Source organism: Gossypium arboreum, chromosome 13 (assembly GCF_025698485.1).
Source record: "Gossypium arboreum isolate Shixiya-1 chromosome 13, ASM2569848v2, whole genome shotgun sequence".
Lineage (NCBI taxonomy): Eukaryota > Viridiplantae > Streptophyta > Magnoliopsida > Malvales > Malvaceae > Gossypium > Gossypium arboreum.
The window spans coordinates 85,734,587-85,748,447 of NC_069082.1; the positions used below are offsets into that span (position 1 = coordinate 85,734,587).

The window sequence follows — 13,861 nt, forward strand, 5'->3', positions numbered from 1 at the left end:
AAAGAACTAGCTTTGGGTTTTTTAAACAACCTTTAAAAGTATCGCCAAACACCGAGAAGTCATCCATAAAAACATTCAAAAATTTCTCCACCATGTCCAAAAATATTGCCATCATGCAACGTTGAAATGTTCTAGGGGCATTGTACAATCGAAATAGCACTCGTCTGAACGAAAAGGTTCCATAAGGGCACTTGCAAGTGGTTTTTTTCTTGGTTAGTAGGAGTATGGAAATCTGGTTATACCTCGAATAACAATCCTAAAAGCAATAAAAGGCTTTTCTCGCTAATCTATCTAACATTTGATCGATGAATGGCAAAAGAAATTTCCATTCCTGGTTGCTTTGTTGAGCTTTCGATAATCTATGCAAATTCTCCATTCCATGATAGTACGAGCTGGAATGAGTTCGTTGTTATCATTGCTAACCACAATAACACCCCCTTTCTTGGGCACCCGTTGAACAGGGCTTACCCACGAACTATCAGAAATATGATAGATTATTCCAACATCAAGACATTTGATAATCTCTTTTTTAATGGCTTCATTCATAATGGGGTTCAATCTTTTCTGCTGCTCAATAGAATTGCCATGACAGTCCTCTAGTAATATCTTATTCATAGAGATGGCCGCGATTATGCTTGATATCCGTGATTGTCCACTCCAACATTTTCTTAGATCTTTTTAAAATTTATAACAATTGAGCCTCTTGATCAGATGTTAATTCTGTAGAGATAACTATTGAAAAACTGTTGTTGTCTTCCAAGTAGGCATACTTTAAATGTAGTGACAAATTATTCAACTCCAAAGTAGGAGGATCCTTTATAGAAGGTCAAGGAGGTTTAAAAGAATGCTTCAATAAATTTAAAAACTCAAAACTCCTTATTGCTCTATTTTGAAGTTGCTTAGCCTCCATCAGTTCGCTAAGTTCTACAATTAGTTCTTCTTCATTCAACTCAACTTAGTCTGCTTCATTATCAGAATTGTTGTAACAAAATTCTTCCAATTCTTCCTTCACCATTATGTCAATAATCCCTATCGCAAGACAATCTTCATCTGTATCTGCACACTTCATGGCATCAAAAACATTAAAGGTTATCTCCTGGTCATTAACTCTCATTGTTAATTCACTTTTCTGTACATCAATTAATGTTTTACCACTAGCTAGAAAAGGTCTTCTAAGAATAATTGGTACCTCTTTATTAGCTTCACATTCTAGAATAATAAAATCTGCTAGGAAAATAAATTTATCAACTCTTACCAACACATCTTCAATTTTACCTTTTCGATGTGCATAAGAACGACCAACTAACTGTAGCGTGATAGTTGTAGGTCTCACCTTCCCAATTTCCCAATTTCCTGAAAACAGACATAGGCATTAAATTTATTCTTGCACCTAAATCACATAATGCCTTGCCTACATAATGATTTCCAATTGAGAAAGGAATAGTAAAACTTCCTAGGTCCCTCAATTTCGATGGCAATTTGTTCATCAATATTTCTGTGCACCCTTCAGTGAAAGCAATAGTTTCAAATTCCCCTAGTCTGTGCTTCTTTGACAATATGTCCATCATGAACTTTACGTAATTGGGTGTTTGCTCCAATGCTTCCACCAGTGATATGGTGATATGAAGTTGCTTCAGGACTTTCAAGAATTTTTTAAATTGAAAATCTTGCTTTGACTTCTAAAATTGTTAAGGAAAATGCAACACCTGTTGAGGATGTTTTGCCATGGCATTCTTATTGGCAACAAAAGTTGATTCTGCTTCAACATTTTTTTGTTTGCTCTTTTTAATTGTAGATTGCTCCACTACTGGTTCAAAATTTGCCTTATGTGTGAAATCTGAGCTATCTTCTTCAACAGCGACATCATTAACAACTCCAGGTAGCTGAGTACCACTTCTGAGTGTAATGGCTTTGCAATGCTCCTTCCCTTGAGATATTGAATTTTCAATATCATTCAATAATGCTCCTTGCTGTCTTGAGCTTAATGCACTAGAAATTTGCCCAACTTTGTTTTCTAAAGCCCTTAAAGATGTATCTTGACTCTGTATTACAGCATTGTTCTTAGTCATGTATTCCTTCAATATAGCTTCTATAGATGAAGATGATAATGAACTTCTTTGAACATTTTGTCGTCGCATAGGTTGATTGTATCCAGGTGGTACACTTGTGACATTTTGTCGAACAACGGCATTGGAATTTCCCACTCCTTAATTACTCCAACTGAAATTAGGATGTTTCCATCCCGGATTGTTTGTATTGAAATATGGGTTATTATTTCTATTGAAATTTCCCATGTAACATACTGAGGCTAGGTTCAATGGGCATTCATCAAAAACATGATCTTCCCCACAATAAACACATGTTAATTCTGTTGCTTTCATTTCCTGCACTATAGTTGGTATCTTTAATGTTTTAATCACATTAGTTAGGGATGATACCTGAGCTATTAATGAAGTGATCACATCATGGTTCATAGCTCCAGTAACTCTTCTACTAGTACCCACTCTTGTAGTTGGATATTGATAATCATTATTAGCTATTCTCTACAGAATCTCATATACCTCATTATATAATTTATCTAGCAAAGTCCCATTGGTAGATGTATAAACTACCATTCTTGTATGTGTATTTAATCCATTGTAAAACATTTCCATCTGCGTCCAGTGTTGGAAACCATGCATCGGGCATTTTCTAATTAAATCTTTAAATCGCTCTTAAGCTCCATACAATGTCTCATTTTTAGATTGTCGAAAAGATGTAATATCGTTCCTTAATTTGGAATTCATGTTTGAAGTCGCAACAAAAACCATTGACAATTTCATACCAAGATGCCATCGTTCCTAACAGCAAAACATTCAACCATGCTCTGGAATGATCTTACAATGAATAACGAAATAGCTTGAGTCTTAGGGAATCTTCAAGAACACCCTGTTGCCTAATGAATCACAAACCTCCAAAATGATTCTTAAATGCAATTGTGGATCTTCAGTAGGTATCCAGTGAACTGCCCTACTTTTTGTAGCATTTGAAACATCACTAGTTTCAACTCAAAATGTTGAGCTTGAATATGCGGCTTGACAATCCTTGGATTCAAATCATCCAAGATTGGCACTTTATGTTCTCTAATGGGTCTATCTCTATCATTTATCACAAGAGGAATATCATTGTCCTTATCATTCCGATGTAATGGATCTTCTTTACTTGGATCGTTTCCAATCTTCGCCATTTCTCGCAATTCTTTTCTCCTACTCCTCAAAGTTCTCTCAATTTCTAGGTCAAAAGAATACTCTTTGTTCTCGAGAATACCTCTACACATAAACTAGCAACAAACTTGAAAAAGAATAAAAATCAACTAAGTAAGCTAAAACTGACAAAAATAAATAGATAATAACAACCAAATTTCACCAAATTGCCGATCCCCAATAACGATACTAAAAAATTGTCACATGTGAATATGTAATGCGAGTGTGCAAGTATACACGTTGAATCAAGTAATAAAATGATAAATGAGATTGTCTCCACAGGGATTGGAATAGGTAAAAATATGGTTGAGTTATTACTATAAACTATACTAATTCGACTTATGGCAATGTATACAAAATAATGATTTGAAGTGAAATATTGATGTATAAAATATAAAAATCAAATAAATAATAAAATTTTGTGGCAATTCTACGAGAAAAAGTTGAGAGGATTGATGTTACTGAATGGGAAGGTTGGAATTACTTGGATTATATCTTAGTAACATAATAATGTCATGGCCAAATCCTGACCAGATTACTAGTTAGGGTATAACTAATGCATTCTTCTTCTTTGAAACCTAGAATTAAAGCTATCATTCTAAGTCTTTGTATGTATACAAGCCCCAAGAACAATACCTAATAATATTCTTTCTTACTCTATACATATCACAACTCTATGTCTAGAGTGCTACGAGTATTTGCTCGAGTACTCGCTCGTATAATTCGATTACGATCTAACTTATTTAACCTTTTCAGAATTAAATCAAGTCTAAGGATATACCATGCATTCATCTATGTCTAGAGCATTCATGCATATATTTAAAACAATCCGAACCGAATAAAATAGTAGATCTACTCAAAATATCACCATGATCATTAAATATATCAAGATAGATCCAATAATTCCAACCCAAATGAAATTAGCTCATGGGTTGGGATTTAAAATCCAAAATCAAATAACATTCAACATCATCATTAACAGTTTAGAAATCATAGAAATTAATTAACAGAATGAAGGTAGAACTATAGAAAGCTTTTGCCACTTTAGCTTTCACTTTGACGTTGTTGAACCATGTTGAACCCAAGGTTGATTGCTTGTCCTTTTCCTTGCGTCTATGGTCTCCTCTTAAGCTACTACCTTCTCCTTTTTCTCCGAAATTTTTCACGAGTTTTTTCAGAGAGAAAACTACTCTCCAAATCCCTCTCCAAAATCCTCGTGTCCTATTTCTTTTCTCTTTCCTCTTTTATACGGTAGGCCCCCTCTCTCAACACATAGTTTTCTCCCTCTTTTTTAGGTGGATTTATCAAGTACATGTCCAGCTGTTTTAGAGTGACAAGGACTAAGTGTTGCGTCAGCATTTTCCTGGAACTACCATGTCATTTGTGTTAGTAATCCATCCAACCTTTTGCCATGACAATATCTCACTTCATTCATTCTCTTCCTCATTTTTCTCCTTTTCTTCATCCTTCCTGCACTTGTTGCATACAACAACCAATTCCCTTCTTCCCAACTGTAAAAGTGACATGAAATGACATTTAATGCACAATCCAAGCATTATTATGTAATGTTATAAAAATAACCTAAAAATGCAAATATATCTACTTAAGTACAGGCATTTTACCAAGCCTAGAGGTTCAATATATAACTCCTTTCAAGAGTTATTATTCAAGGACTTGTTTTTCTTCTATTTTCAGTGTTGTGACATTGATGTTGTGACATAGGCAGCAATTTAGGCCCAAATATGCATCTTTAGCTCCTGATTTATCCTACAAGACCGTGTAACTTTATTTAAATATCTAAGATGTAATAAAAATTACTAAAAAGTATAAATTACTAATTTAAGAATGAAAACCTACATATATACTAAGATGCTTTGATTTAACTATTAAACAAGCTAAAGTTGTGTGTAAAAAAGGATGTAAATAATAGTGTAAACTCGTGGTAGATTAAACTACCCCACACTTAAATTTTACTTAAATCATATTGGTCTTCTAGGTTTGTAATGTTCTGAGCTTAAGACGGTACGAGTTCAAAGGAAGATATGGCTCAAAACAATTCAAGCACTAGAAATAGTTAGGCAGATGACATTATTCCCTCTCTTGCCCCTAAGTGTCCCTTCCAAGCTCACTGCATTTTATGTCCTTCTCTCACCTTCCTTATGTTTCCATGTAGGAAGATACAATACAATACTACCAACTATGGTCAGCTTAATGAGTTTTGGTGCACTGATGACTAAGTTGTTTTTTTCTCACTTTTGTGACTTCTTGATTTGTCACTTGACTTTTTACTCTTTTCTCCCTCATAATGCTTTTCTTTATGTTCTATACTTTTTCTTCTCGTTTTTACTTTTCACTTTTTTTGGATTTTTCTTTTTCTCACATTTTTCCTAGCCTATAATTACTATATCATATTGTTTCTTCCTTTTTCACTCTAATCTTTTGAAACCATCGTGGTATATCTACCTAAACCCTAAATATCTATGGCTTGATGTCTATTTCATAATGTATTAAAGGACCAAGGATAAGGAAAAGTTCAAGTTTTCAATTTTTGTTTGGCTTTTGGGTTTCAATTTCATTAGTTCATCAAAAAGGAGTTATCAGGCTCAAATAAGGAGAATAAGATTCATAGAATTAAGGTATGGTCATTTGAGAACTACTATTAAAACAATATCTTAGGTCATCCCTAAGCATCCCACTATACGTAATTTCTTTCATGCTTCGAATTAAACTCAATAAATAATAATCAATTCAAGCATTATGTCTCTATGACTATCTATAAGACTTATATCTCATATGGAATCATTTAACATTCTTACCTAGGTACTTCTAATCTATTATGCAATTTAACTAAGTAACCTAATCAATTTCCCTTAAAAATAATCAAATTATCTCATATCAGAAAAAAAAATTTCATGCTTTATTATTGTCAACCATTATTCACAGTATTAATACAATCCAAGCACCATGCAACAAAAAAATATTTTTTTTTGGAAAATAATTAATTAATTAAATCAAAGTAAACACACAAAAGAAAACACAAAAAAAAACAACTAATCCTATGCACTTTCCTCTACACTTTAGAACATACATTTCCCTTAATGTAAAACAATTAAAGTGCAAACCCGAAAACTTCCCTAAGTAGGCTGAGTCCTTGTTGTTATGATAATCTCATGATTTGTGTGCTCCAAGAGGACGTAAAAATACCTAAAATAATCTACGACAAAAAATATGAATATAATGTAAAGAAAATAAATATAAATATAAGAAGACGAAGAAGTGTTGATAATGGATAAAAGAACGTCTAAATAAAAAAATCAGATAAACTTGGCCTTTCAATGTTGCGATGTGGCATTTTGTATTGGATGTTGTGACATTAGGGTGCGATGTCAAGACATTGTGCCCAGCTTTTGGCTTCTTTGATTTTTCTATTCTACCACTCCATGGTATCTACACCTACTCTGGAAAAGAAACTAAACTAAAATAAAATTAATATTAAAAAGTAGAAATATAACAATGAATAAAATAAACAAAACAAAATAGAAAATAGAAGTTCTCTAAAAATCGGGGCAATTTGTGTCGCTACCATAGAGGAACTTCTAGCTGGTCCTTGACACTTTGATTCGTTGTTTGTTCCGCTATCGATATATATAAACTAGCCCTTTCGATCAATTCCAATGATGTTGCCTTATTTTTGACCGATGCGACATCCACTTTACAAGCCATTTGGTACAAAATTCGAGCCAACCCCAAATCATTTTTCGAGGTATTATTGCCTCAATCTTCCTCCCCTCTATGTCGCGTGAAGTCACTCTAGCTTTATTTCCCTTTTAGGATGAGAATGAATCAAACTCATCGATCTCTTCAAATGGTACCTTCTTTACTATCGCCAGAAAGTGTATTGGCTCTTATACACTTTCATTTAGAATCGATTTAAGCTTCATGTTAGTGGTTACTTGTACTTTTACATCAATGGCTACATCTACTATTATGTCAGATTCAATGTTAATTGTATTGGGGACACCTTGGGTTATCTTCAATTCATCATCACGGCCCCTGATTCTAAACTCTTACTGATTTCCATCATCTAAGTCTGAAAGATTACTGAAAAAACAATGGTCATCATGGTCAGAGTTGGGAACATCATCTATGATCTCTGCTCGTGAAGGTAGTACCTATAATATCTCTTGAAGCATTGTCACCATTTGTGTCATCATATCTAACATGTTTGATAACACCTTGGATGTTTCTTTGTTGGCTCAGTAGATTTAATCACACTCAGATTGATGTTTATTCGGTTCACATAAGGGTTCTATTGGATACTTACTTTTGTCTTCATGGTCATAACTCTTATACGTATTGTAAGGTAGCTTATCCAGATGTTACTGTATTCATTGTTATCACTCTACTAATTTGTCAAAGCTTTATTCAAGTAAATATGTCCTTCGCTATTGTGCCAATCGTCATACCAAAATGACAACTCATTTGAATCAAACCAGCTATCATAATCATCAAATTTATCCATGTGTGCGTCTATGTTCTAGGCTGAAGGCTTTTTAGGCTCAATTGGTTCATATGAAGATATCTCTTGTGGCTTACAAAGAGACTCGGTTGGGTTCTTGGGCATATTAGTCTTTTTATCATCTAACTCATACAAAGAGTCATATGTATACCCTTCTTTTTCACATTCACTATTCGAACTCCATTGGCCCATCAAAGCTTCATCATCATATAATTCATCCTATGTCTTGTCTTTTTACCAACTGTAATCATCATTAATTGCACTCATGATTACATTTGCTTAATTAACAAGGAAAATAATGAAATAATAAAAATAATAAAAATGAAAGTAAAATAGGAATAATAAATTAAAAAAATTAGCATACTATCTTGCTCGTTCTTCCTTTGACTAATATTATTCTAAAAAGTAATTGATTTAATAACAATTATCACCATCGCAGTCTCCGACAATGGGGCAAACAACTTGACCACCTCCCGATGTAGGAATGTCAGAAGTGAGAATATTGCAACTAAATATATTAATTAAGGCAGTGTCCATAAGTATACGGGTCAGGTTGTAATATAGTTTTTTACAATAGAACACTTGGTAAGTATTCCTAGGATCATACCCTAAGGATTGCAATTTAGGGAAAACTGTTATTAAGCCAATTAACAAAAATAACTACTAGTGTAGTTAAGTCACAAAGTAGTAGTGTTAATGTAACACCCCAAACCCGGCCTAGACGATATGACCGGATCTGATGCGCCACATCGAAGCGTTCAAAACATTCCGTATTACTTAGTTTGGAAAAACATAGTTGGTGTTGTAAAGGTACTTTTAAAAGTAGGTTAAAGTGAGCAAGTCAGTGCACCGGTAGGAAACCGGGAAGAAGAGGAGGTGAGTCCGTCGGATTGCTAAGTACCAAGCTCCCTTCGGATCCAATCCTAGACATGCACACCGCCATTGCCACACTCTAACATCTCGTATAATTTTTGCGAAAACCGTGTGATTATGCCCATCTTAAGAAAATGATTAAGGTTGAAAAACGTTTGCTTAAAATATTTATTCTCTTGGAAAAACATTTACTTTGCGGAAACTTTACGCGTCATCGTGATCTTTTAAAACAAGTAGTTTTTATAAAACGAACCCTAGTGCTAACCAGTTTAATAATTCCCAAAATAAAATTAATTAAAAAGAGCGGCCTTATTACAACTTTGAGCACAATAAAAATAATCCAAATTAAATGCTAAATTTATTTAAAATCGGCAATCAATCTTCATGGCCACTCTAAATCCCGCCCAGCTCCAAGTCCACCAACTAGGGCTCACCTGCAATGATGGAAGGGGAAGGGATGAGTTTGGGAAAACTCAGTGTATACAGAGGCCCATCCAAAGCCCAAATCAGCTCGAGCCCATTGGGCCTAAGCCCTATACAGATAACAGTACACAGTAGAACAAAGCCCTTTTCAGAATTGATAGCAAGGCCTTAGCCCTTTTTAACATAACAAGATGGCCCATAGGCCCGATTCGATAACATATGTAACAATATCGATAATGAATGCAAACCCAACTGGGAGACTACTCAACCCACCAACCGCTACACCGCCTGCACCAGCCCTACACTCCATGTGGGGAATATCTCAACCCACCCAGCCCTACACTCCACAATTGCAGCAACGCTACTCAATTATCAGTCAGTTGAGGCAAAGCCTCCAGCACGTGGATGAACCACATTCAGTACTTCCTCCATCAATACCCCAATCCCATGCAACAGATATTAATAAAAGCATATCATGCAAAATATAGTATCAATCAGTCATGTAGTTTAGCCAATTTAAACCCTAGGGGTATTTTGGTAATTATGCTCTTTAGGGGTAATTTCGTAACTTACGCAACTACACAAGCTACTTCATAATTTTAGCGCTTTATGCAATTTGGTTCCACCATCTAACTAACATGCTACTTTGCCCATATTTTACCCATATTGGTCCGTAAGCCCATTGGGCCCAGTTTTGGCCCATCGAGGCCCTATTTTCGAAGTACGTTGAAACGTCACACAAACTTACTTACCACTTTGTGATGCTAGATCTAACAATTATTCTATGTCTTGAGAGCATTCGCATACTCACAAGCCTATGAAATGCCAGAATTTCGGCATTTCGGCTTTTGCCGAATTGAACTAAGGAAGGGGGTTCGGTACACACCTGATTTGCGACGACTGCTACTGAGATCTCTTCCGATATCCTATAATTGATTAGCACAGTTCTTATTTACAAACCATAATCACTAAACCCCAAAACTTACTCATCTATGCTAAAACCATATCCCTAAAAGCCTTTGAAACCTTACCTTCTTTGCCAAAAACGGTAGCTAGCTCCGAATCCGATTGCTCCAACAACCCACGCCTTTACTCCAACACTTAAGAAGACACTAATCATTGACAGAAAATGTCAGTTAAAAACCTTTAGAGCCACATGTCCAATTCGACAGCCTCTCTATATTTTAGGGATTTCGGCTTTTCTTAACTTCTCAAAATAAGAACAGATCTTAGATGATAAGTACTTACCCCTTACTCCTACTTGATTTCCTCGCAATCTGGTGCAGATCTATCTATCAAACGACGGTAGAACTTGATTCCCAAAGTCTTGAAGTTTCGGCTATAAGCCCCTAAACCAGTGGTACTTCAGCTTTTGGGTGGTGAAGGAGATGGAGATATGAGGCTATGACCTTGAAGAAGAATTGTCGTCAGGTATCTAGGATTAAGATAAGATAATCGTAGATTTAATAAAAACAAAAGAACATAGAAGAACCTGGCTTTGAAGAAATCGGCACAAGCAGTGATTACAGGATTTCGGCTTTTATGGATTCGGCAAAAGTATTGATGAATAGCAGGTATGATGAATAGTTTTGAAGAAGAAAAATAGAAAAAGAAGAATAGGGGAGGTGGTAGTTTCGGCTAGAGAGGAAGAAGAGAGAAAAGAACAATCCTAAGGTGCAAAAGCAGAAGAAAACGGCACCACTCAACACCCTAAGTGCCAAAATACTAACCTAATACCCTCTGCCGATTTTCCCTCTTCAATTCCCATCATTCGACCAACTCTTAGCCTCATCCAAATCCCTTAAATCTCTCCCCTTATCACTCCTTAATCCAATCATTTAAACTGATCCAACTCTCCTCTAGCAAAATCCACCTGAACTCCAACACTTACCCCTCCTGCACTTAAAAAATAAATGCATTTATTTGCCAACACAGGGAATCGATCCCTTGCCTTCCCAAAGCTCCACACGCCACTTTTCTAGGAGCCTAGTGGCGTCACCCTTGCCACTTAACCAAGGCTCTTTTTGTGATGCAATTTACCCATCACTCCACTTAAGGCCACTTAGCCAGAACCCCTAACCCCTAAGTCTAAAATTCCAAAAATTCAACTGGGTTTTGGCCAACTCATGGGCCTTCTATAAGCCCATTTACCTACTCAAAATACTAATTCCACATCCAAATAAAAAATTTTAAAAATCTTTACAAAATATTGAAAATCGCGAATAAACCCGAAAATCAGGATGTTACAGTTAACCTAGAAACATGATGATAATAATAGTAATAATAAACTAAATGAATTGAACTAAACCTAAATCTACTCCTAAGTTCATTCATCAGCTTCTCCCATATCTTATTTTGACTATCTAAGTTCCTTTAGCCTAGATCCAATTCTTTTACCTGATTAATTATTTATGTAGGGTTCTAAATAGTTTGTTACTAATTAACCTAGAAGGGCTTCTCAGCCTTCCACTAACCTAACTAGTCGGTAAGAACTACTCACCTCTCGATGACACAATTCGGACCAAGGTAAGGTAAGGTTTTCATGGATAGGAAATACCAATTTCAAGTTAATTCCTACCTAGATGACTTCCTAGGGTCGGTAATCCTAGATTTTAATTGCACTCAATCAGATCCAGCCAATTCAAATGAAACTCTACCTTCTAATCAATTAATTAGGTTAATATAGTTGAAATACATGGAATATGTATAATGCATAAATTGATTCTAATCTTTACACAAACATTCAATTGTCAATCTTAAGGAAAGAAATATAAAAAATAGAATAAATGCAAGAGATGCTCATAGATTTATCGATGAATGCATGGCTCCCGAACAATCTTTGCTCGCGAAAGTCTCACTTCAGAATAGGATCTTCTGAGTAAAAGAACATAACATAAACAAAATAAAAACTAAAAACAAAATTAAAACCTAAGAATAATTTTTGTCTCCCTCCAAATTATGCCATTAATTTGATTACAATGGCCTTTATATAGGCTAAACTTGGAATATTAAAGTGTCTAAACTATCATTGAAGTACTTAAAGTTTGATTACGAAAAATACTCCTAATTGCCTTAAAAAAGGGTAGTTGTCACGTGCAGGGATTTTTGGACCTCATAGAAGCGGGGTTGCAACATAGGGGGCGTGTCGCAACAGGACAAGGGTGTGTCATGACAAAGCAGGCAATTTCATTCTATGACTTATTTTTGCTTTTGTCTTTGGTGTTGCAACATAGGTGTCTTGGTACTGCGACATAGATAGCAGTTTTGACCCGAATATGCGTCTTTAGCTTCCAATTTGTCCTACAAGACCATGTAACTTTATTTAGATATATAAGCTATAATAAAAACTACTAAAAAATTTAAATTACTACTTCAAGCATTAAAACCAAAATATATACTAAGATGCTTTGATTTAACTATTAAACAAACTAAACAATTCTAACCTATGTGCAAAAAATAATCAATAACTAACGTGGTGTGTCTATAATATTAGAATTCACTACTTATCTTCCTAAGAACATGCAACTACCACTAAACAATTCAAACCTATGTAGCAAAAACCTCCCCGGTAACGACACCAACAACTTGTGCGTGCACTGAGGCAGATAAATAATGCAACCGACTATAGAGAAATGCATAATACTACAAGTGTAACAGGTCAAATTGTAATATTTCTAAAGATATACAATAGAATACCTATAAAGTACTCCAAGGATCAAATCCAAAGGAGGTATGAGCTAAAGTTGAATTGAACAAAGGAAAACATGCAACAAATAAGTCTAAACAGTTACTTATCTAATAACTATAGTACAACAAATAATAAATTAGTAATTCAGTGCTAACTAAGTAAAAAGGCCTAATTGTAACAATGTCAAAAGTTGCAAACAAATCAAACTAAATAAACAAATGAGAATTGGTTAATATCTATGGTCGCAATTAGTTTTTAGATTAATGGATTTAACAAATAATCTCTTGATTGGTCTAACTAATACCTTTCAGCCTATAATTTTTCCAATTTCCAATTTAGTCCAATTTATCTTTCGATTTATTTTAAACTAAATAGCACAATTGAATTTCTTCCTTATAAGGTCTCCTCTTGGTCTCCCTTATCTAGATTTTCACCTAAAGTTGTCAATTCTAGGTTTTGATTTTTATTCAACTTAGTCCAATTATTTAATTTAAATCATAAACCCTAAACTAATTGTTTGCACATCAATTAACCAATTTTCCAATAGATTTAGTTTCGACCCATCATAATTCCACAATATCCACTGAATTCATAATCTAATTAAATAATTAAACAAATAAAAAGTGAGGGTTCAGAGATGCTCAATGTGTAATCGACAAAATCCCGTTTATGTGGATTGCAATCGTAAGAAAGCTAAATTCCTATTGGATTATTCAATTGATGACTTTTGATGAAGAAAAAGTCGCAATGAACACTACTTGTAATAAGAAAATTGTCTAAAGAAAGAATAAAGGTTGAAATTGTAAAAAATTATCAAAACCTTTTAAAAACTACTATAGCCAATGTTTTGAAATCTTTAGTCTAAAACCTAAAACTAATTAGAAAACAAAAGATAATTAAATTTTGATCCTTCAAACATGTTCTAGAGTAGTATTTATACTACTTTTGGATTTAACCTAAATTAGACAATTCTACCTTGAGTTCACACACCCTTTTAGGCTGTGCTAACTGAAAGGCCCTTTTAGAAATAAGCCTATCAAGCTTCAATATCGTGATGCCACAAGTCCGGTGTCGTGGCTTTCCTAACAGTTTGGTCGAGTCTTTATATGAATATTT

General features: G+C 34.5%; 1 non-coding gene across 1 annotated transcript; it reads left to right on the forward strand.

The window, feature by feature from the left end:
* The first annotated feature begins 2,670 nt into the window (after positions 1-2,670).
* Positions 2,671-2,777, forward strand: LOC128287080 (small nucleolar RNA R71). The gene has a single exon (XR_008277780.1). It is a non-coding gene; the product is annotated as a small nucleolar RNA R71 (small nucleolar RNA).
* The last annotated feature ends 11,084 nt before the right edge of the window (positions 2,778-13,861 follow it).